This window comes from Apodemus sylvaticus, chromosome 2, assembly GCF_947179515.1.
Source record: "Apodemus sylvaticus chromosome 2, mApoSyl1.1, whole genome shotgun sequence".
Lineage (NCBI taxonomy): Eukaryota > Metazoa > Chordata > Mammalia > Rodentia > Muridae > Apodemus > Apodemus sylvaticus.
In genome coordinates, this window is record NC_067473.1 from 60,983,139 (window position 1) to 61,009,374 (window position 26,236).

A 26,236-nucleotide genomic window follows, 5' to 3' on the forward strand; every position below is an offset into this window, starting at 1 on the left:
CCAGCCTCAGCTGGGATCATCAGTTATCAGCCTGTGAAATTCCTGGCCCTTGTTCTTTAGAGAACAATACAGCTGCTGCTCTCACCTGGAGGCCATGGGCAGCCTCACCTGGAAGCATTCTGGATCTGCTAGACTTGAAGTGCTCTGATCTCAGCAGGCGACCTGCTGAGACTGGAGCCAGCAAGTTCTCTCCTTGAAGTCTGGGAGGAGGGGTTTCTTCCTAAACTATATATTAACTAATATTTATTAAAGTCTTAGTCTTGATCAGCACGATGTTGACTTGACTCATTTCTCTTTTTCGCTGTTTCTCCATCCATCCCTAAGTTTCTCTTCCAGAACAGTTTGTAGTAGCTGCAGGCAGCTACAGAATAATATATATATATATGAGTATATATACGCAATAGACAACATAAAAACAAAGAGTGTTTTAGAACAAAATAGAAAATAATTCTTTTCAGCAGGGCAATAAATACAGTTTTCATGGAAAAGATGGTAATTAGGCAAATGATGAAGTTTAAACAATATTTCTAAACTTGCAAAGATCAAAGATTTGGAGGGAGGATGGTCCACAATACGTTCCCCTTCATAACCCAACTTACCTTCTCTACCTCCGCTGTAAGTTCTTCAGGAATAATCTTTCCTATATGATACTTTACCAAGTTTCTTCTCCCTTTTAAAGGATATTCAGTGATTCCTTGCTATCCAACCAAAGTACCTTAGCCTGCACCTAAAGGGCCATACTATTATTTTCAACACTTTCCCCAACTCTAATGTCGATTCCTGAACGTCTTGTCCAAACCAGGCACATTCCTCCTCACCCATACCTCTCGCTGCTTTGGTCTGTTAGTTACTGTCCTTGCTGCTGTGACAAAGCACCTGACAAAAGCAACTTGAAGAAGAGGATGTTTGGTTTGGTGCAGGGATTTAGTCCACCACAATGGGAAGATATGATGCAGCTCAAGGCAGGAGGACCTGAGGCCCACTCCACTCCAGATCAGGAAGGACAGGGCTAGACTAGAAGTGGGACAAGATTATAACTCACAAAAGCTCACTTCTAGTGCCCTAGACCCTCCAGAGATGCCTTAAGCCCAAAGGTTCCACAACCCCACAAACCAGTATAAACAGCTGAAGACCAAGTGTTCAAACAAACAAGTGTGGGGGGACATTTCACACTCAGATCGTAACACTTGGTGTTATTTCCATCTTTTCCCACTGCCTTTCTATTCTGTGCAATCCAACTCTGATTTTGTTTTAAATCTTAACCCTGTCCTGGCTTTCTTTTCTCCCAGAGAAAGTAGGTCTTCTTCCTCTGAAAAACCTAATTGAATGGCTATCTGATTTTATTTTCAAGCCACAAATATTCCTTTTCAGGCTGGAGAGATGGCTCAGTGGCTAAGAGCACTGATTGCTCTTCTAGAAGTCCTGAGTTCAATTCCCAGGACCCACGTGGTGGCTCACAGCCATCTGTAGTGGCTCTCTTCTTGTGTGTCCAAACAAATAAATAAATATTTAAAAAAAAAACAAATATTCTTTTTCTCTTTGGAGGTCTCCACTAGGAATCCAAAGCCCACAATAACAGATGAGGTCTTACTCTAACAAAGATAATAGCATGAACAATTAGTCTGTATGTTGGAAATCCTATCTTAGAATACCTCAAAAGTTCTGCCCTTCAGGCAGATACTTTGTTATATACATTATAAAAGAAAAGGGTTCTTGTGGTAGATTTAAGATTTAGTCTCATGCAGGAGAGGAAATACAATTATTATTTGGAACTAGAAACCACTGACTTTGTCTATGATGTAAAATAAAACCTCTCACTTTCTATTCTGATGTGTTCCTGCTCAGTGGTGTGAGGATCTAGTACAACAATATGCTAGATATTTCAAAAATTGAGGATAAAGGGATGTGAGCATTTCCACTATAAAGACAGCGTATATGAAAAGCCATGTATGTTTAACCTGATTTCAACATTACATAATGCACCCCATGCACCAATATATCACACGGCATAATACACACATACACACAAACACACTATATATATATATACATATATATATATATATATATATATATATATATACTACATGCATACATATATACATACATACATGTGTGTGTAATTTTTATGTATTATGTTTCAGTCAAAAAGTAAATTTCAATCTACCAATATTTCCTACTGCCTTGTTCTATTGATTGAACTAAGGCTCTGGCTATTTTCAGCTCTTCCATGCAGTCAGACTAATGATGCCATTAACTGCATAGACCTGCCCTTTGTGGCGGGTATATCATTTTCAATGCCTTTGCCCTCTTTCCTGTCATCCTGGGGTTTCCTCACAGTTGCCAGCCCTCCACGCTTTGCCCCTCTTCAAAGCTCATTAATAATAGTCTCTAAGCCAAACCATAAAAGACATTATGAGGGGCAGAGGCTCAATGCTTCCTGTAACAGAGTGACCTTGTTGCACAGAACAGGCTGTAGGGCGTGGAGAATCCATCATCTAACCTTTCCCAGCCTCTGTTCCTCTGTGCCCCACTGTTGGATGTCGAAGCTCGACAGTGAATGCTTTCCAATGAGAAACTGTAGCAGGATTTTTTTGTCCCCATCCTTTGGTCCCTATTGTATGTTCAGCTGCACTGTAGCTTGCTGCTAATCAAAGCCAGGGACTCTCATACACAAACAAACACAGCATTGTGGCCTCCCCCAGGGCTGGAGTACAGCAGTCCAACAAGTGAGTCAGGTGATGGCGGGCCTGAGGATCAGACAGTAGCTCCTAGACATGCTCCTGCCTTCAGTCCCAGAGGAGCCCTGTGCTCAGCACAATCATGTTGAAACCACCAGGCCAGGTAAAATGGATGCTTGTGAAAACAACTAGAAAGGATATGAGCGCAATTGGGTGGGTCGTGTCTCAGTTGACTGCAACATTCATTACCCAGAACTATATTCTGCAAATATTGATGAGTTAGAAATAGATTAACAGTGTGAGAATCTGCTACTGGATCTGGCTATGTTGAAGGGAATGTTGAACTAAAATACTTCAAACATTTGTCATTGAATGAGAGATGGAAGTAGAAGACTGAGCTATCGAACGTGTTAGATAAACTTGGACTACAATGTCAGTTTCACATCCTACCACCTTCTATGATAGTACCAACCTGAGATTCAGTTCCTTTATTTGGGAGGGAATGATTTTTACCCTACAGAATTATTGGAAGAATTTAACTGAGAACTTAATGCAAAGATCTAATAACAATGCCAGCCACTATAGAGAAAGCACTCAGTAAATACTGCCTGTTATCACTATTGCTAAACAGGGCACCATAATAGTTAGATAGATAGGTAGGTAGATAGATAGATAGATAGATAGATAGATAGATGTAGCAATAAGAAAGAGAACTATCTAGTAGTAAGGGACAAAGTCCATTCCTGCCCTAGCAGTGCTAAGGAGCAATGCCTCAAAGGTAGTGACAGACCTTACATCTCTAGTTGCTACCACTTAACTCTAAGCAGAGCAAGGAAAGCAGGAAAGGCAATGGCCAGAGTGAAGGCCAGATACAAAATGTATCTTTATTCAATAGCAGGAAGCTTCGCTGAGTGGGTGTAGCATAGACCCTAAAACTGTCCTTTAAGTGCAAAGGATAAAGCAGGAAAGAAAACTTGTAGATGCCAAAGAAAAGGAGTATGCTTTTCACAATCTTCAGCTTGAGCATCCAGTTAATATTTTAACTTGTTAGGATGGATAGAGACCTAGAGATGAGTGAAGGGGAGAGACAGAAGCTACAAAAAAGGTTAACCATATACCTTTCAATAACAAGCCTGGATTGAATGTCTAGTTCGGGCAGGGATATGCTAAGAGTAGTCCACACATGTTGCTAATCATGTGGTGGACATAAACAAATGTAGCTTTAAAATGCTCAGCTGTTGTGACTCGTGCTCAGTGAATACAAATACCCAGTATCCAAGATGATCTAACGATTGAACCTGTTTCATATAGAAACTTCCAAGAGGAAACTGTTCCAGTTAGATGCTGTGTTATGGGATATATATCAAGATCAGGGAATTTTCTTTATCAAACACTAACTCACAATTTTTGTGTTCTGTTTTTATAGTGTGTAATTTGAATGACTCTCAGTTATATGTGACCCTCCTTTCTGGGTTTTCCTTTTTTCAGTAAAACTCAGGTGTACCTAATAAATTAGTCTCATCCTTCCTCCATTTATACCCTAAAAAAACTTTGCTACTGGTCTTTATAACCTTCCTAAGATATGTATGCTTCTCTAAGTCTCCAGCATCAAGGATTTTGGGCTTGTTTCAGATCTAAAAGATTCTCCAGTATAACTTCCATTTATGATGCAGACTAGATACAAATATTCTAATATTCTCAAAAAGTGTGATTTTGTTTAAATGCTACCAAGAGGCAAGATAACCCATCCCATGTCAAGTTTCAAGACCAACAATTCATTCCTGTTTGAGAAGAACTGTCTCTAATTCTTAGGCTGACACTCTTTAATTTAAAACAAAAATAAAAACAAAACAAAAAGCAAAAAAAAAAAACAAAACAAAACAAAACAAAAGCAAAACACCCTCACACCTTCTCTCAAGGACCTCTCTCCAGTTGCTTAGTGCTCAAGGCCCAGATGATGGTAATCATGAGAATGGCTATGCCTTGGTATAGATTTAAATATCAAATGAGGAAGGAGGCAGTTTAGAGGAGAAGGTAAGAGAGCCATGCTTGCTTTTCATACTTATATGAGAAGTTTTGATAAAAATGTCCAAGCAAAAAAAGGAGTTAGATAGCATGTGTACTACATTTGGTATATACAAGTCAAGGCATAAAACAAACTCAGGAAGATGATAGATCAGTGTACAGCAGAGCCCTGAGCTGAATGGGACCCTGCTGTGTCCCCTTCACAGGACGGAGACCCCACACTTTCCGAGGGCTGGATTACATAGGTGGAATAAAAGGATGAAAGAGGAACAGCTTCAAGGACCATGGATAACCAGCTCTGGGTCCCGCACCCAGGATGTCCTGGTTGAGACGGGAATCTTTACAGCTGTAACTGACACAACCTTGTCTTCAAAGACTCCCTCTGGGAAGATCAAGGAAGGAACAGAGCTGACCCCCAGTGGGAGTATAGCTTCGTGGAATTGTGATGGCAAGAGGTATCTGGAGCCAAGGGATTGAAAAGTGAAATTTCCAGAAAATTTCCCAACAAACACTACCAAAAGGATGTAGCGGTGTGCTCCAGATCATTTGTCAGAGGAGGAAGATCCTTCAACACTGCTTAAATGGATTTTTTTTTTTTTGAGGTCTAAAGTTCCTATAGAGACAGGCTTAAAGCTGGGCTCTCTCCCATTTTTATTTCTCCCATTTATATTTCACTAAGACCTCTGCTCAAATTCACTTTTCTTTCATTCTTTTTTCGCTTTCTTTTGTGCAGCATCTGAAGTCAATGGCTCCTGTTTAACCTCTTGCAAGAAAACCACTGGATGAATCATTAGAGGCCCACAGAGCCAGCCCACACTTGGCCAATGTCTGCTTCAAAAGAAATCAGTAGAAATCCACATCTATCCGTTTACTCTGCTGAACTGTTTTTTGATCTACATCTCCAAACCAAATTCATTCATGACAGCATTGAAGTACATCTCCAAATCCCCAGATATCACATATCAGAAGCACATCTCACCATCGGAAGCACAGTCTACTTAATAAGGGTGAAAAACACTTGAGGCTAAGGTTGGTGGGAATCCTGATACTGGCACAGACAAGAAAGGCATTTGACTTTCTCCCCTCTTCTGTGATCAATGATGTGGTTGTCAAACCCCAATTTGATCCAAGTCACTTTCAACTAGAGCCAATTGGACATTAGTCACTCCAAATAATAACAGAGCAAATAAATAACTCCCCTGAAGGCTGCCAAACCCTGGAGCGACAGGCATCAAAGAGGTCTTCAGGCCTTAGAGTTTACCCACCTGCAGTGAGCTAGACCCACCCTGGAACCCTGGAACAGCTCAGAACTTTCCCAGGCCCCAGGGACTGGTTAAGGAATTAGATGGGTCCTGGGAGGGACCACACAGCTGTGTCTTCCCTGAGGAGACTTTCTCTCTTGACTACATGGAAAGGGTCCTTTGGATAAAAACAGAACACACTGTTTGTGCAGCTTGTCCTTGAACTGGTACATGCTAATTCTTCAAGATAATTTGTTCCCATCTAAACAAGTTATTCTTTGCTGAGACAGAAACTCTTCTTGTTTACCACATAGGATGTTGTCTTGCATTTTTCAATTTCCATCATTTTAATAAGAATCCATAACTTACTAAGCATTTTTGTGATACCAAATTACCCATATCAAGCTAAATAAATTGAATTTCCATCTTAATTAGCTCATTTGGTAGAAACAAATGTACATGTTAATGTGTGTATACCTATTAAAATATTGCATGAATCAATTATAGTGTTATAGAAATGGAAGGTACGCAATTATGCATATAACATAATTATGCATATAACCAGTTTTAAGTCATACCAGAAAAACTGTAAAAGTTTATGAGTGATAATACACAATGTATATTCAAAGAATATGTTTTTTTCTCATAGAAGGTGATTAACCTGTACCATGAACATGTTTTTCTAGAACAGGGAAAATATATTTTTCAAGTATATTAGCTTTGCTGATAAGAAATATAGTGAAAAATATTTCAGGTGATTTAAGTTAATCAGCTTACAAGTTTGAATAATTAGATATCTAGGCTAAACAAAGAGGATGGGAAGGAAGACTGCGATAACCTTCCAAGATTTAAACATGCATTTTGGGTTAAAATTAATGAGTTACTTACCCTGTTTCCTACAGGACCAGGAGGCTTCCTCATTTGAAGTACTTCTAAAGTAGGATGCCCATAGAAAACCAGTTTGGGTTGTTTGTTTTAAGCTAGGTTTCTTTTCCTTTTTCTTCTCTCTCTCTCTCTCTCTCTCTCTCTCTCTCTCTCTCTCTCTCTCTCTCTCTCTCTCTCTCTCACTTTAGTTTTAAAGAACATTAATATTTAAATCAGATTCTCCAGACCTTTAGGGTATTTTATTTTTAAGCCAAAGATTCTAATCATCGCTTATAGGGCACACTTGGTCAACTGTTCACGGTGCTCACATCTACAGACACTATAATATGTTAAACCCCAAGAATATTCTTGCCATCAAAAGCAAAAATCCTGTGACAAGGACACAGCAAAATCCAAATTCTCAGCATATGAGGCAAGCTATTATAAAAACATTGTTCTAAATCTTTGCATAATTTCTATTTGTTTTATCCGAAAAGATTTTCTTTGTTTCCTGGGATTATTACCAAATTATATTCACTCTTAGTTTAAATCTGGATTGCCTTTTTTTCTTCTGGACATCCTAGAGTCTCTTAGGATGCCTTGTAGAAAGATGATCTCTGCCCTTCTTTTATTATTACACAGAAGAGAACAGGAGGGTAGCATGGTAGATGTCATAATACAGATAAGAATAACACTAAGAAAATCTGCTATTATATATACTTTCAATACTAAGGGAAAAAAATCTACCAAACGCACTTAGTAATTTTTTAAAGGGAATTTTAGGAGACAACAGTTGGAATTCTTTTCATCCTCAAGTGAACCCCTGTGCATAGCACCGGGCTACTTGGCCTATATAGGCCAAGTCAATAGTAGATATGTAAGGGTTATTTTGAGAAGCAATCAGATGCTGGAAATATTTGGAGATGAAAAGAGATGTGTGGGTATATTTTGCATGTAGCAAGAAGGTTTCTACCAAGGATCCTCATGATTTTTATCAAGCTATCGTCATGTGTAGAAAGTTATGACAAAAGAACTTATCACACAAAACTAGGTGTCTTGTTACTCAAAGTGAGTTCCCCAGCCCTAAACACTGCCATCACCCCAGAATCCTTGGACATATAGGTACAGTCCTTAGGGAGACCTAGGAGATCTGAACCTTCATTTGGCGGGAAATTCCTGGGCAACTCATCTAAACCTGAAAGTCACATTAGAACTTGTATGGTGCCAAAAACTCAAAGACCTAAATGTGGCAATAATAGCCAATTGAAAAATGTAGTGTGTATCCTTTAAGATTCTAAAAGGCTTAACTAGAACACCGGTATTTAATAAAAGAAGTCATGCTGGTTTCAGTTTGGCCTTTTTTAGGATTGTCTTCTCACTTTTTTTTTTTAAGCTGTGATTCAGATTTCCTTTCCTTATTTCCTGCCATACATCCTTCCTCCTCCCCACTTCAGTGGGTCAGACGTACCCTCCCCCCCCCCCCCAGCATCTTTAGCAATCTCTAGGTATTCTGTGACAGTGAGGAAGACAGCAGCAGATGTGGGGAATGAGAAAAGCAGGATCTGCTTAGGTGGGATTTAATTTGAGCCTGTGTTTAGAAGGATGGCTTACAGTTTGTGAGCATTGCACCCACTGAGGAAGCAGATCATTACTTTCCCAAACCTGAGCTTAAAAAAAAACCAAATCCCAATTTTCAAAAGACCTAGTAACACACTCATTATCACATACTGACCTGCTTGCTGGTCTCTGACTCCACTCCTCTAGTCCCTCATCTGTACCAGAGCCTCTATCAGAAGGTTCCTAGAGTTGGATTAGTTATGCATATGGCTAATGCCAGCCATGGGGGGTGCTCTACTTTCGATTAGAAGTTCCCTATATGAAAAATGGTCTCCAAAGCTTGATGGTAAAAGTCAAGATCTTTGGAGATCTAACCTGCCAAATATCCAAGGCCTTGAAAGTACTCAGCTCTGAACCGTATTTAGTGAGGAAAAGCAGAAAAGATTGAGGAAAATAAAAGGGAGTATTCTTTGAAGAGGTAGCAAGTATCATATAGGGAGTGTTGAAGAACAGAGCACAAAAGATGAGAAGATGGAAGAAGTCTGTAGAAGAACCTGCATCTCATGCTGTGCATTCCAGACTCCCAATCATACACTCCGGGGTTATGAGTCCTCCTATTAAGACAAACTCTGAAGATAAGCCCCAGGCATCATCAGATGCCCACACATTGAATTAATCCAACAAACACTGAAGAATAGGACTGTTTTAGGTTATTTGCCATCTTATTATACATATTTTGGATTTTTGGTTTGATTTGAGAGCCTAATAGGAGAAACATTCAATTAACTGAACAAAAAGAAAGATGGTTGATACAGAAAAAGAAAACTTTCAAACTAGGGAGTTGAAGATAATTTGTTCTGTTGCAGATACATTCTTGAAAGGTGCCACATTGCTTTCTCTAAGTATTCCTTGTTCAGCATACAAGAATAAATTGGTACAGATATACAGTAGGGAATTAACTTTTTTGAAATTTTAAGAGTCAAAGCCTAGACTATACTTTTGAAGAAGATAATATGCTGAGTTGGTTATAGAAGAGCATGAATTCTCTGTTTTTACTCTCAAAGTAATCAAGAGTCAGAAATCATGGCAAAGGATAAAGGTAGGAGGGGTGTAGAAAAATAGACCCAGCAGGTCAACAGGATCCCTCAAATGAAAGCAAGAAAGTGAGACTTGGAGACATTTCCTCTCGAAGTTTAAGGAGATCAGTAATAATACATGATATTTATTGGGAGGCAGGAGGAATGGGTAAAGGACATTGTGGGACTGGATCATGATTAGCAAAGAAAATGAATATTCTTCAGGGTTGTCTATCTTTTATTCACTTCTCAGCCTTCTGTGCTGCATCTCAGATGGACTTTTGCCCATCAGATACTGTAAGATTCTGGTGTTGAGGAAGATCAGCCTTTCCTTTAAGGGGTTTAGTGGTGTGGCTGAGTGGAGCTACTACGGACTGGGATTCATTAGCTGAATCCACTGGCTACTCTGATAGGAAAGGAGCTATTCTCTGGCAAAGGTGATGGAGACACAGAAAGAATGGGAAGAAGAATTGAGGATCGCATGAAGGGGATTCTGGCTTGGACCAGTTTTTGTGGCTTTAATTTGTGACAGCCAGAGTAAGATTGCTTTCTTTTCCTCCACATAAGCATTTCATCAGAGTATAATCATATCGGATTTGAATAAATCTTCCTGAGGACACCCAATATGAGGCATCATGTTTTAAAATTATATTTATTCTAAATAAACTCAGACTGAATTCGTAAACTATCAGATCCATTTTTATTCCTGGTCCAGTATGCAGCAAATGAGAAATGAAAACATGAAGAAATTAAGAGTTTAATTTATCCTCCATCCTAAATCACAGATGCTTTTGAAATGCGTGTTTAATGCGATAAACCCCAGCATGGGCTCTGTTTTTTATTTCTCACTGGAACCACTTAGGCTAAAAGTCATAACTGCTATATTGCCTGCTGGGGCTAAGTGCCTAATGTATATATCAAAAAGATAATAAACTTCATGAAGTTGCATTCATTTGTCTTTGTAACCACAGCATATTATATGATGACAGTGGGGTACTTAGAAGCTGTAAAAGTCTGTTAGAAATAAAACTACATCAAGTCTATATATGTTTTTTTTTTTTCAAAATAAAATTGGTCCACAAATAATCCTTTCAGTTCTTCGTCATGGGTGAAAGGAAGAAAGGAAAGAAGAAATGGGTGAATGGAAGGGGGAAGAAGGAAGGGAAGAAGGAAAGAAGAGAGGGAGGGAGGGAGGGAAGGAGGAAGGGAGGGAGGGCTTAAAAGGGATTCTAAATCTGTATACACCTATAATCCCAGTACAAAGGGAAGGTAGAAAGACGGTATGAGTGTCAGGCCAGCCTGGGCTACACAAGAAACTCTTGTCTTACAACAAGACAAAATCAAAACCACAACCACAAAAATGGCAATCTAGAACTCCATTTAGAGAAAAAAAGAGTGTAGTGTTTTCCCATGGAATCACAAAGGACTGTGGCAGCCTTGGGTCAATTAGAAGCTGGAATGAAGGCAGAGAAGAGAGAGAAAAGTTTAAAGCAAATGTCCATATCTGGAAGCTTTGGGGAGAAGTGAACACATAGATGAGAAGGTGGGTGTGCACAGAGGATGGGGCGGGGGTCAGACACTGATGCCTCCCAGGAACCCCAGGAGGAGATGGTCAAGAGAAGGCAGGGTTAGCAGGCAGTGCTGCTGCTGTATGGTAAACAGAGGAAGGACAAATGGACTCCAGATGGAGTCACCTATGGCGTTGGCTTTTAAAGGACTATTTTCCCACACACACAGGTGGGAGTACATTGGATTGTGGTTTCCTAGAAATTGTTTTAGGTGGATTTCTAGTAAGGAATCCCACAAGTTAGTATAGCTTTCCAAACAAGTGTGTGAGCAAAAGGGGGGAGGGAGTAGAGTCATGTCGGTTTGTGATTTGGTGTTTACTAAGAGAACTTCTCAAAGTTCCCAATGGTTAGTTTCCAGGACTCACGTTGTTCAAGATTAATACCAAGTAGCTGACTTTTTGTTGTTCTTATTATATTTGTGGAGTTTAAGAGTCTAAGAATTCTACTCTTAGGAAATCTGTACTTTCTTTTTCTATTTGAGATGGACTTTATCCTAACTCGCTATAATAAAATGACTTTAAACACAAACATCACTGGGAAAAGTTAAACTTTATTGCTCAAAATGTCTCAGGCATGAACTGTTGATTACATTATCCCTGCCTATCTTGGGGAATTAGGGGAATGTTGAGCTGTATGATCAAATTTTTAAGTGTTACCATAGTTGCAAGCCTTCAATTGTGTTTGTGCTCTGCTACCCTTTTAAACATAACTATCTTACATTGTCATAAAAGGGCCTGTTGTAGTTATTGATCAAGAAAGATTGTAATAGCAACATGCAAACTGCTATCCGCAAGTCTGGCTTACAGTGTCTAGTAAAATAGTCCAACAAATGGTATCTTGGATGGGTCATAAACACCAAGAATGGAAAGACTTCCCAAAAAAAAGCCAAGGTCCAAATTCTCCTCACGCCAATTGATGGATGGAGAAAGCAGGCCCAGTTCCCAAAGAAGTCTATATCTAGATGTTCCTTTCCCCACACTCCTGGAGAGAAGGCATGGCCTGTACCAGAGGACACTAAAGTGCTTTCATTTGTTCATGAGACTGGTATACAGAGGAGAAAACATCTCCCACCTCATCAGCTTTCCCTACAAAGCATGGCTCAGAAGCAGTACATGGCTCTGCCCTATTGGACGATCCAGTATAAACCAGACTTCAAAGTAAGTCAGGGGAACTCGGTGTGGAGCGCCCTTGCTGTCCCACTGTCCTGAGTAGTCTCAATCAGACCTTATCATCAGCACAAGAGTCAAGGATGCTTGACTTGTCACCATGCTGTCATAAGATCACAAGTGTTTGGGGAACTGCCACTTGTAATCTTCCTTCTGACTGCAGCCTGTTGCTAACATCACAGCATTTCACACAGCTCAGGCAAATCCGGAGTGTTCCAGGGATTCACACCGAGGAATAACAGCAGGAATGCCCCATAGGATCGCTACTAAAATGAGAAATCGGAAATATCTCCAAGAGAAAAATAAAAACTTAAAATCTAAAATATTTGATTTCTAAGATCAACTTTGTTGATAGGAACAAACTATTAGGAGCCTTGTGTTATTTTCAGTGACCAGGTTTTTGTGAAATTGCAAACCAGGTCATTGAATTGCAGGAAAATAATTTACCCAATTAAAAAAAAAAAGTCAGATCTTGCTTCAGAATGCTGTGTGTAAAGACCAAACAAGAAACAAAAGCCATCCAGAGGTGGTGGTGCATACCTTTCTTCCTGGCACAGGAGAAGCAGAGGCAGACAGATCTCTGTGAGTTGGAGACCAGCCTGGTCTACACTGTGAGTTCAAGGACAGTCAAGGCTACATAGAGAAACTCTGTCTTGAACAATAATAATAAAATGAAAAGGAAAGAAAGAAAGGAAACAATGAAAGAAACAAAGAAAGAAAAAAAAGAAACATAAAACTTTCACTTAACTGGTAAGTTTGGGTCCCCAGTGCTCTAGAAAGGGGTTCTAGAATACAGACAATTACATTTTATAAAATAAACACAATACAAGATGCAGTCAAATGTATTCTATTCTCACCCCCATGGGATATCATTTAGGAGTCAGATGACTAAAACATCATGTTAGCAGTAGGTCTGTATCACTCACAGCCCTACCTCTGAGAATATACAGTGTTTGAGCCACAAACAAACACTTCGATCCAGGCTCTGGAGGGGCTACAGTTTATACATGTCTGGGGTGGGGCCTGGGAAAGGCGTTGCACATATGTGCAGTCCACTAAGTGAGGAAGACCTGGGTCTGTGAACAGAGGGAGAAAAATCGCCTTCTTCTAAAGACTTTAATTATGATGAGAGAATTTAAATTTTAAAAAGTTTCTTATAGTTCAAAAGCATGGTATTGTGGTTTTCAAATAAAATGATTTCATTTTGATAAGAAATAACCACTATTGGCGGTCTGAAACAACACAGGCCCCAAAGAGGAGTGGGAGGACCCCCTAGTTTCCTTTGAATTTAACTGGACTACAAGTGTTTCTAATGACTTGGCCTTGAAGGCACATAATTTACTTTAAAAGGGACATAATGAATCTGGAAAACTCCAGCCTTCTGTTCTGTGTTGTCCGACCTCTCTTTTGTTTCGTTCTCATTACCTTTTAATATTCTCACAGAACAATTCATTCCCAGATGATCAAAGGGCCAAAATGGGCTGTACCGTTTCATCAGCTCCACGTTTGCCTGGGATCGTGAAATTACTCCATTATGTTGTTAGTTCAAAAGCTTTCCTTTGGTAGTTCCTGAAGGGCCTCTGAGGCCCTTCCTCCAACACACACACACACACACACACACACACACACTTTTTTAAACTATGCCTGGTAGTTTCCAGAGGAAAGATTCTGATCCACTAGAAGTCTATTACTTTGTTCTCCCCGAAGTGTGCCTTCCTTCCTTCCACGAGGCACCCGCTCTGCTTCCAAGGTCTCACTCTGCCCTTACAGCTCCAAAGTCCTTATTACTAAGGAGACAAGAACTAGTTAGCAATTGTTATGTGAATTACATGTGTGCTCTTGTATTTATATGCCACATCATATCCCAAAGAAGTGTGTGTGTGTATGTGTGTATGTGTGTGTGTGTGTGTGTGTGTTGCATACATATACATTTTAGAAGAGAGGAAAGGCATAGAAGTGTGTGTGTGTGTGTGTGTGTGTTGGAGGGAAGGACACCCACAAACACATTTTAGAAGAGAGGAAAGGTTATATTTTATGCACAAAAGAAGTTACTATTCTCAAAATATACTATGGTAACAACTGGAATATCACCTCAAAATTTCTGGGTGTCTGCCAAACTAGTCCTTACCACATCCCTGGTCTATTTGGATAAAACTGAACATGGAAGTGCTTCTGTGCCAGTCCCAGTCTGCTGTACCATCCCAACCACGCAAAGGTAGAATCCAAAGTATGTCTTTGAAACTTTGGACTGAACTGCTTCTAGAAGCTTTTCTGGGCTGGCGGGCAGCCTAGGGAGTATAGGCTGCTCTGGAGAGATGCTTCTCCATCAGCAGACTCAGGAGGGGCAGGCTGCCAGGCATGTACCACACCTAGAGTGAGCAGCAGTTGGCAGTTGGCAAGCGCTAGGGCAACCTGAGAGGTGGAGGTAGGAGGTGAGACCTGTCTGCTGGAACACCCTTCCTTCTCTCTCTTGCTTACTGGGCCGGACACACCCACTGAAGCTCCAGGTTTTACAAAGAGCACAAATGTGCCCTCTCCCGCGCTTTGCATGCTCCAGCAGGTAGTAGGAATGCCATCCCCATGCACTCTCCACAGCACAAAAGCTCCTTTCCTTCCCTCCCCCCCATCCAAGCACGCGCTAGGTTACTGAACTCATCCCCCAAAATCGTTCGGCTGGTTTGCCTTCTAGAGCAAGTCCATTTTAAAAACCAATCCTATTTAGCGGACTCCAGGCAGCTTCTCTCCGGCTCCAACCCCCACGTACTGCAGGCTGCCAGGAAAGTGGCTTTGGGGTAGGCACACTCCACCAGAGACCCTTTGGGGAAATCCACAGGGAGCCTTGCACTTACTTTGGCTTGCAGATGTCCTCGCTGACTAGCAGGCTGCCTTTGTTGCAAAGTGCGGGGCGAGGTTTCTGCAGCGGACTCCAGGTATCGCTGGCTGCTGCTCCTGCCTGGGCGGCTGCGCTCTCCCCCCTTCTGGATGGATGACTAAGTGCTTTCTTTCTTCCCCTCTCTCCACTTTGGATTTTCTTGTGCTCTGGGGCTTCCTTGGCGGGATTTTTGGACGGGAAGGCGGGGAACCTGATCCTGCCTTCACTCAATTACACCCTGCCGGGGAGGGAAAGAGAGAATGGGAGGGAGGAGAGCGGGCAGAGAGAAGAAGCAGGCTGTGCGAGGGAGGGGGGAGTGCTTTACCCCCGAAATCTGATTGGGAAGCTTATGAAAAGCAGACTACTCTGGGGGCAGTCTTTCCCCAAACGGATTTGCTGTAGAAAGACCATGGGATGTAAGACGGGTTGGTCTCAGCATCCACCCAGCAAGGTATTTCTTGTACAAACTCCCAAGCGCCGTTTCTCCCCCTGCCATGGCTCTAAACCTCAGCTTATCAAGCAGGATATCTTAATAGGAAAATTGAAGGCATTTTAAACTACAGTTTTGGTCAGGCGCTTTTTAAAAAAACCTATTTGGGGTCGGGGGAGCCATGTGCCACGTGTAAGTTGTCCCTTGCTTTCAACCCCCAAAGGCCTCCCTGCAGGGAGTCCCTGCTAACTTCAGCTGCCAGTCGCAGCTCACCTACAGTCACAAAGCTGCAAAGCACTTTTTTTTTTCTGGGTTGTCACAAGGACTGACAGATCTCTGAAAATTCCCAATTAAATGTCACTTTCCTTTAGGGGATTTTTCCATTCTTGGCTTCTTTGGTGCCTCCAGGGTCACGTATTTTGTGACAGGCTCTTGGCAAAGAGCATAGGGGTATAATCGGTGTGCCTCAAGCTCTGGGGTTTGTAAGACTCAGAGGGTAGACTTTCTGGCTTTCTGAGATCTGCCTCTCCTTTAACCAAGGAGAGCACAAAGTGAGGCATCAGAATTGAGTCTCACATAGACACTAGCGAGAAAAAAATGGGGTAAAACCCCAATCTACCCAAACACCTTCAGATTATAAACCCGGCTCCAATTTCTCACCAAAGATGCATCTCTTCAACTCAACTTACAGATCCTATGGATTCCATAGGGCATTTTAAACCCTTGCATCTTAAGACCACTCCTTTCCTAAAATTAGAGCCATTAGTTATAGCAAGTGGTTTTAAGGGCTATGGGTCTTCTATTGACTGTTACCAGTACCAATGTCCAAGAGTCATCAAGGGACAAAGATGACCCCGCAGGAGTAGATTTAGTCCACCAATTTTCGTTCCCCTACCCCCAGCCCTCCAAAGAAAGAATGGACAGAACTTCATTTGCACACCTGATCTGTCTTCCTTACAGGCTCTTCTCCACCTTTCCATACAGAAATCTCTTGAATGACTTCCTCAAGACCGATTCTCAGGCTATGCTCTTCCCTGTTTGAAAGCTCACCTTTGCCATGAAGCAGTCCATGTGTGGGTTCTTATAGTTTCACCTGTGTACATCATGAACTTCTCACAAGCTTTCTTTGGCCAGACCCTTTACTGTAAGAAAAGTTCCACATTTCCTGCAGTTCCACAGTGATGGTGTTCTGAGAACATGACAGAAGAGCTGTCCCTTTCCCTTAATTTTATCTTCATCTTCAGCATAAGCTGCCGTTGGTTCAGTGGACCAGGCTGGATTTATCCTGGTGTTGGTAAGGCAAGCACAACAGTCTCATGATGTCAACTCCATCTCGTTTGCTGCTTCAACATATCACATTTTAATTAAAAAGGTCTGTGTGAAAATTAATTGCATCTCTGGTTCTCAAATGGGATCAGTTTTATCCTCTAGGAGACAGTTGGTAAAGTCTGGAGACATTTTCAGATATCACTGCTTGAGGGAAGATAGGACATATCCCATCGGTCCTCTGGTGAAGAGAGGTAAAGAATGATACTTAAACACCCTATGAATACACCCAGTGAATACAGTGCTTCCAGTGCAAGCTTTCCATATAGGGCTGGAGTTTGAGTCCCTAGGACCCACAAAAAAAGGTAGGCAGGCTTATAATTCCAGCACTTGGGAGGCAGAAACAGGGGCTTCTTGGAAGACATTGTTTAGCTAGATGAACCAAATCAGTAAGCTCTAGGTTCAGTAAATAAAGCACAGAGTTGCATCAGGGGAGACAAGTGATATCATCTTCTATTCTCACGTGCACATATGCGTGCACATATGCATGTGTGTGACAGTATGCACATGTGAGCCTGCCTTAACATATGAACAATGCTCACTCACACTCGAATTAGTTGTCCCAAAATATAAATAGTGTCAAGACTGAGAAGCACTGATGACAATTTTTTCCATGGTATTTTGAAAATGTGGAAAATACAAAAAGTATTTCTTTTCATAAGTAGAAATCTATAGCAAGGCAATAAGTTGCACTTTAAGTCAACTCAATATTTTTACTAAAGCTTAAATAAAACACTATTAGTGCCTCCTGAGATGCCCAACCTCAAGTCCATATGTCATAGGAATATTGATTCCAGATTTCCACTCATTTCTCTCAGTTGACTATCAGCGGTAAGCACTTAAGTATTTGACTGGATAGAACCCTGAAGAAAAATGTTAAAAGTATCGATGTGCAAGAAAACGCATGTATGTTCTCAGTTAACAAATTAAAATCAGAGAAAAATAATGTGATTAGCCACTTGAAAATATATGCTGATGTAAACTCCAGAGATTAAATTTTGAGTGGTGGCCTAAAATACTGAAGAAAATGGCCATGTGAAAACCAAGAAGAGACTCCAAGCAAAAAGAGCACCAACTGGCCCTGCTGGAGAGCTAGCACCAGGAACAGTAAGAGGCTCAGCTCCTGGGAGCCCGCACCCAGCACCCACTGGAAGCAACTGAAGTTTACTCCAAATGGCAGAGATGCCACTAAGAATGACAACGCCTGACTGGTTTCACAGGGTCCCTCAGCTAGAGTGCAGACACAGGGCAGGAGAGCAAGAATAGACCCAGAGTCCCCAGTAGGAGGTCCTGTGATTTTTCCAGGACTAAAGTCTCCTCCTGCCCTCCTGCTGGGAGAAACTAACTCCAAAAGCTCTTCTCTTCAAAGCTCCTGTCAGCACTTATTGGCATGGGTTTCTCTGCCTTGCTCTGCCTCTGCAGGTGAAATTAATGACCACAGGCATGCGCATTACCAAGTTAACATATGATTAATGGAAAGGGATTTGAAACCAGGGAAACTGTCATGGCTTACAGATGTTTGGAAAAATGAGGCCACAGTGACAGACACCAGGAGCCAGCAGGTCTCCTGGACATTCCACTTGACAGGAGCGTTTGGATTCTGGCTTACCGCTCTCCAGTTATCCCATCTCCCTGGAATGCAAAGGAAATTCATCAAGCCACCGCAGCTGGAAGGCAGTCCCAGGAACACATCTAGAGAAATGATTCTTAGCAAGTTAGGTTACTTGCTTCCTGTATCCTGCCTCTTGTCTTTGCTGGCATTGTCTATGTGGTTAAGCAACCAGGTAAGCAGACTCTATTCCTCAGACTTTCACTCTGTGGAAAATATCTAGAATCAATTACTTAAGAAAAATTAAGTCTCTATGTTCCACATATTAAAACCACACCAGTCAGTTCCTGCTGAATCTAAGTAGCTTGAGATAGTGCCCCTCAAGCATTTCGGCCCTTCTTGGCAAAAAACCATGAACAGTAGCTTCCACATTGTCAAAGCAACGCAGAAGAACAATTGTCATCAGGGGCAACACCTATACTGACAGAAAATATCAGGCCCAAAATACCCAGTGTGTGTGTGTGTGTGTGTGTGTGTGTGTGTGTATGTGTGTGTATGTGTGTATGTGTGGTGTGTGTGTGTGTGTGTGTGTGTGTGTGTGTATGTGTGTATGTGTGTATGTGTGGTGTGTGTGTGTGTGTGTGTGTGTGTGTGGTGTGTGTGTGTGTGTGTGTGTGTGGTGTGTACTTGCAGAAATATACATGTGTGTTGTCCTTATTGTTTTCAGTATGGATATGTGAGCATGTGCAGATGTGTTTTCCTGTTAAGGTCCAAGGTCACTGCTGGGGGTTTGTCCTTGACCATGCTCCACCTTTAGTTTCAGAAACAAGGTCTCTCAACAAAACTGAAACTTATCAGCTTACCTAGGCCCTCTGGCCAACTAGCTCCACAGGTCCATCTCTCTCTGCTCACCCCACACTGAGGTTACAGGACTGTTCTTCTACCCTCAGCCCGATGTGGGTTCTAGGGGTTCAGGCTTATGTCTTGTACTCTTGAGGAAAGCACTTCCCAGCTGAGTCATCTCTCCACACCCAAGATCCCACATCATGAAACAACAAAATACACTATCATATCAATGTAGGCCATTTATAAACTAATACTGTATAGCAGTTTGATTTTATGTGAAATTCAAATGCTTTTCTCATCGGCATGGCCAAGTACCTGACCAGAGCAACTTAAGTGAGGAGAAGTTTATTTGGCCTATGGTTGGGGGGATTTTAGTGCATCATAGCCTGGGAAGCCAGAGCCAAGCAGCTCAGTGTGTGTCACCAGGAATGTGAAGTAACTGCCACTACATTTCATGGTTGGCAGAAAGCAGACAGCAGTCTAGGTGCAGCACTTTGTACTTATCCACTTCATTCAAGGCCTATGGGTTAAAGTCAGGAAGGACACAGAAGTCTCCAAAACAACAAATGCTGTTGTCATTGCCTTTTGTTGCCTGTCATGACTACACAGCAAAATGCAAGTTACTGAGGGAGAAACCACATCAATGGTCTTACATACAGCAGGACTGTGTGTATGCTCCACCAAAGGAGCAGGTAAGTTAAGCCCACTGGTATAGTAATTGTAGAACCATTATAGGGGACAGTAACTGTTTTCTCACTTGGTTTGAGTGTAAACCCAGTCATAAGTTTATGACTTCAGAAGTTATAGACCCTAAAGGTAGAACCTCTACTGTTGTGCTAGATTATCATACTGTCAAAACCATCTCTAAACATTTTTGTTGATACCCACTGACTTGGGATGTGTTCAACCTTGGACAGTGAAGTATATCTTTGCAATAGGCAACAGTCAGCAGAAAATACTAGACTGGGTAATCAGCCCTAAATGAGATATCTGTATCATCAAAAAATACTACGGAAGAGGTGGGATATATAAGATATAAGATCCCTAAGGTTAGAAATGGTTTGAAATGTATCTTCTAGCCAGGGCATGGCTATTGCACTCAAAATCATGATAGCTATAATTATCTGCACAAAATCAAGCCAGGCAAAATTCTGATACATATGGAGCAGATAATGTCTGAGAAGCTAGTAGCAGTTGGTAGTTCCTAGAGAAGAGAATTCAGTCTTTTTTTAAAAAAAAAAAGATTTATTTATTTATTATATGTAAGTACACTGTAAGTAGCTGTCCTCAGACACCCCAGAGGAGGGCATCAGATCTCATTATAGATGGTTGTGAGGTACCATGTGGTGGCTGGGATTTGAACTCTCGACCTTCCGAAGAGCAGTTGGCACTCTTAACCGCTGAGCCATCACTCTAGCCTGAATTTAGTCTTCTTTAAAGGATGTGGCCACTAACAGGATGCCATGCTCTGGTGGATGACCCCTATACCTATGGGCATATAAGTGGCACCAGATGGACTTAGTGGGATATATATATATATATATATATATATATATATATATCCCACAAAGCATCTTTCTTTATATATGTAATCAAAAAGAAGAACTGGATTCATACCTAGAAAGAAAGATGATTTGATAATCAAGTGAAAATTTCATTAAAAATAGATCATGGCAGGGGGGTTACTAAAGAGAAAACTGAGTGGTAAATAGCAATTGTCCTTCTTTCAGCAGATCCAGGTTCACTTCCCAGCCCCTACAAAGTGGCTCACCACCATTTGTAACTCCAATGTCAGAGAATCAGATGTCTTCTGACATAGTTAGGTATCATCAGTGTATCTAGTACATGGATATACATACAAGCAAAATACCCCTACATATTAAATACAAATAAATAAATCTTTTTTAAAAAGTGACCACTAAAAATAGCAAAGTAATTCTGGAAGTATTCTCAGAATACATGGGTGACAAAAACATTGTAACCTGGGATTTTAAAATATCTCATAAAACTTGATAATCAGAAGCCAGTCAATGCTCTGAAAACTGGGCAAATTAAGGGAAAACAGATGAATGGCCATAGGCACCTGAAAAATATCTAATTTTATTTGATCCATCTCAGAAATGCAAACTAAAGCTCTAATGAGCTGTTAACTGCACTTACCAGCAAAGAACTACCATTTAAAGACTGCCAACCCTAAGAGTTGATAGGGACAAGGAATAACATAACCACTCTGAGAGACAGTATGGCAGCTTCTTATAAATTAAGCATGAATCTAGCATATAGTCAGGCTTTTACATTAGACTTTTCATTGTTAGGTAGCTGCTCAAGAGAAAAATATGTCACACAGAAAGATTTGTGCATAAATGCCCATAGCATCTTTATTCATCATAGCTCAAAACAGGAGACAGATTATGTATCATTAAAACGTCGTACAGCTATTGAATGCTATTTCAAAAGCATAATGAATGAGAAGAATTTCAACACCTAACACATGCACTGTGACTCTAATATCTGATATTCTACAAAAAGAAATTTGAACCTATGTGGCTAAAATAAATATCGGTGTTTGCTTGGCCTTGACAGTTGGAAGTCAGGAGAAATGATCAGAATAGCAAATAGTCTGTCAATGTGGTGGCTATATAGGACATTTTTCAAAATGTTATCAAGCTGTAAAGTTAAAATAGATTCATTTGATTGTATATGGTTAACTACAATAAGGAGTTGTGGGTTGTTTGTTTGTTTGTTTGTTTGTTTAAGTATCACATTAAATTCTGGGCCAAACACTGCATTAAGTAGAGACTGTGTAAAGATAAAAATATATTCACTATGAAGTAACAAGTCCTTTAAGATTCAAATGAATCTATTTTAACTTCACAGCTTAATAACTTTTGACAAATGTCCTGTGTAGCCACCACTTCAACAGACCATTTGCTAATTCTGAATCATTTCTCCTCAGGTCCAAGTGCCAGGCCTAGGCAAATAATCGTGTCGCATTGCATGAAGCGTTCATGTTCTTTCATTCATCCTGGTTTTGGAGTTAATTCATTTTAAGGAAATGATTTCTCTTTCAAAAAAAAAAAAACAACAACAAAACTGTGTTCTATGACTTTGAAAAGTAGCAGATTCACTTTAACAATTCACTTCATTCATTCATTCATTTCAAAAACTAGATTTTAATGTCTAACATTAATAGCTAGTGAATTGACAGTCAGCCAAGAAGGACAGTACTCGTTACTATAGTTTAGTTCTCTGTTGCTGTGATAAAATGCTGACCAAAGCCAGCTTGGAAGAGAAAAGGGTTTGTTTCAGTGTGTATATCATAGCTCTTCCCTGAGGGAAGCCACACAGGAACTCAAGTCAGGAACCTGGAGGCAGGAACTGATGCAGAGGAATGCCTGGAACCAGAGTCAACCGAGGAATGCTGTTCACCCAGTCTGCATGCATTCTTATACCATTCACCAGCACCTACACAGTGCTATCAATGACTGTAGTGGGCTCAGCCCTCCCACATGGATCATTAATTGATAAAATTCTCTACAGAATTGCCACAGGCCAACTGATGGGGACATTTTCTCAATTGAAATATCCTCTTCCAAAATTATTCTGCTTTATGTCAAGTTGACAAAACAAAACAAAGGGAAACAGCAACAACAACAAAAACAACAAAAACCCTAAGCAGCACGGTTATCAGGGACTGGCTCACCCAGAGTAACAGACCATGTCTGCCAAAAGATGACACAAATCACATTACTAACAAATGCTTTTGAGTTTAAAGCAAAAGAATATTCCATCAGTTAAAAGGAAAAGCTGCCACAGCTTAGGATAAACCAAAGGACACTGGATGCACCCAAGCAGGAGAGATGGGAGTATCAAGAAGTCCACTTTGCAGTGGGCCTTGAAATTGCCTTTGCTATTGATAACAGAAAGACATGGGAGCATGCCAAGCTCCAGACTGACTTAATGCAAATCATATGTGGAAAGGCAAAGTTGGCATATGCAGAAAACATGGAGACAACAGCCTAAAAGGATGAAAATGCAAAAAGTGGTTGCTATGCTGTCAGGCTTCCATTTGTGAATCTAAACTTCCACAGCATCAGGAAAATGTACTTGGAAAACAGCATCTAAAACCTGGTCCTTCCTAATACGCATACTTCTTTATAGAGGCCAGCGTGCTGTTCCTGTCAAAGCCAGTGAGACTTCTCTGTGGCCCCTGAACACAGCTTTCTCAGGGCTCCTGGGCCCTTGCTGCTCTCTGTCCTCCTAGGCATTTCACTGCCTTCAAGCCCTGTTCCTCAGTCACCACAGCCAGCGTGCTTCCAGGACGACCCCACCCATTGAGCAGCCTGAGCACCAACATCACTTCTCCTCGGGATCACTATTTATTGAGTCAAACCAATGGTTGTCCTTTGGAAGGACTGCAGACAGGTTTCCTCGCTCTGCTGCTGGAACATGTTCTGATTCTGGGTAAAAGAGCAATCGCTCTGGGCCTTGGTTTTTCTCTGACAGGTGAGACTAGCAGCCTTCAACTTTCCATTGAGTGTGGGGATTTGAGATTTCATAACTGTAGGGATTTAGATGTCCCTAAAGAAGACGTATCCACAAAAAATATCTCCTCCTTTTATTGTCACTCTTTACACACTCTTTACACAGTGTTTCTCAACCTGTGGGCCACGGCCCCTTTGGGTGATCCAAGCAATGTTTTTCACGTGGGTCACCTAAGACCATCAGAAGTGTCAGATGTTTACATTATGATTCATAATCGGCAAAATTACAGATGTGAGGTAACAAGGAAGATAATTACTATGGTTGGGGGGTCACCACAACCTGAGGAAGTGTATTGAAGGGAGTCAGCATTAGGAACTAACTGCTGTGCTAGATGATCAAGTGCAGCAGCAATGCTGTTTCCCAGAGTCCTGAGTCCTGTAAGTTTGCAGAATTTTCCCATGGATGTATCATTTAGCACACACCATGACCTGTGAGAGGATGGCCGTCATTGTCCCCGTTTCACAGGAACTGGAGGTGAAATCTCCTAATGAGGACAGTGGTAACTTATCATGGAGGTAATTGACTTTTTTTTTTTTTTAATTTGGGAGTTCTTATGCAATTTCCTCTGCCTCTCCACTGATGCCAGAAAATGTCATGCCCACATAAACTAGTTTTTACATACTAATGGCAATTTTACAATGTAATAAAAACAGGCAAGATTATGATGTATACTGAATTTTGATGTTCTTTAAGTCATTAATCTTTTTCATATACCCAAACATGTTTAGGGGAATTAGTCAAAGAAATACAAACTGTAGTCATTTGGTTACAGTTTTCTGGGACTCTATGGTTTACTGCCAAATCAGTTGTTGGTGAGTGATTCATCATTCCAGTTTGATTTTGGAAACAATTTTCAGTTTCCACTAGTCATGAATATTTAAGAGCATATTATTATTTGAAACCAAACTTTACCCTATGATATTCAACACATCATTTTCCAAGTTTCATACAGAACAAGGCTCCAGGATGTCATTACATGGATGGAGTCTGCAACGCAAGGAATCGGGAATTCTCTCAATCAATGTGTTCCGTGTGGCTGCAAACACACAGGGAAAGACAAAGGGGGCGTTGAAGAAAATGTGCCCATAAATTATGCTCACCAAATTATTCTTAGAGATACAATATCAGGGTAGTCATTAATTCCTTAAAGTGGGAGAATGCGATAGAGAGAAAATTGGAAAGCAGAGTTAGAAGGGAGAGAAGGTCAAACATACTGACTTCTTTGTTTATTCAAGATTGATTTATAGTTTCTTATATCTATAAAGCAGTTTTTCTTTCAAGAACCATCTTATTCATTTCCTAGTAAATGTGCATAACAAAACAGATACAGATGGTCGATAAGCAAGTTAGAAATGGATATTTTCCTTAGTCCTAGGGAACTCGAGAGCTCAGTTTGCAGCAATTTCTGCTTCTATCCCTGCTCCCCCGCACCGCCCCACATGGGTTTGGGTTGTGCATGAAAAGAGAGATTCTGTGACTAATATCAATGAGACAAAGAAATGAAAGTTCTCTAATCCCTGGGCCAGCAGCCAGCCTTTCCACTGTACGGGAGCCATTGGCCAGAAATCCCACTGTATGCTGGGCCCAAAGCCAACCAGGACTGGATACAATGAATTTCACAGCCACCCTTTCAGAGCTGACAGCAAATGTTGGGGCACCAACAGCCTTTGATAAGAGCTCCAACTTTCTCTCTAACATTTCTACCCCATAATAATACAGCTTTTCTCTCTTTTTTTTGTTCCTCCTCAATTTATAAAGCAGTACTCTCTTGAAGATTGCTTAGTGCTTTGAGAGACTCGATCTCATTCATCTCAGTACTTATGCTGAGAGGAGGTGGGGCTGGTAGCCAAGACTAGGAAATCAATATTCTCTTCCTGTTTTGAATGAAGGAAAGAGAGGGGGAACAACACAGCACTTTATGCAACAGTTCATTCTGCTGCCGACATCTCCAGGCAAAGTCTCACATGAATTTTCCTCCTCCGATTTAGTGAGCTGATTCTGAGCTCTGCAAACCTGGCTGTTTGATTCCTAATGAGTTGTTTACTCAGGGCATCTTCTGTCCTCTGAAGACCAGGGACTTTTGGGAGGCTAAATACATACACAAACTCGTTAATACTGGCCTCTCTTGTTGACCTTTCTGGCTGTTTCACATTTAAATATTGATTCTCCTTCCTTCTCTCACTCTCCCAGTCTCCTCTCAATGGCAGCAGCTGCCAGGAAGCTAGAAACTTCACGCCAAGAAAGCCCCCAGGAGAATATGGCACCATTAAAATATTTTTTTTTACCTTATATTACTGTTGTTCTTTACAAGCCATGAGCAGCTAGCTGAATATTAGGTAACACTCACCCATTGGGGAAACATTGAATCTGACTTCCATTAGAGACACTGAATTATTTAGTGGGAACAAGAGCCCCAATCAGCTGTCTGCTTAATGGTGGCCTCTTGGGTCTATTCACATTCTTCCCTTAAAAACAGAGCACATATAATTT

General features: G+C 41.0%; 1 protein-coding gene across 1 annotated transcript in view; it reads right to left on the reverse strand.

The window, feature by feature from the left end:
- Ptn (pleiotrophin) overlaps positions 1 to 15,298 on the reverse strand; it is an 84,798-nt gene extending 69,500 nt beyond the window's left edge. The window contains exon 1 of the mRNA XM_052172468.1: positions 15,028 to 15,298. The gene's annotated coding sequence lies outside the window, so the exon portion shown is untranslated. The remainder of the gene's footprint in view (positions 1 to 15,027) is intronic.
- Positions 15,299 to 26,236: the final 10,938 nt, after the last annotated feature.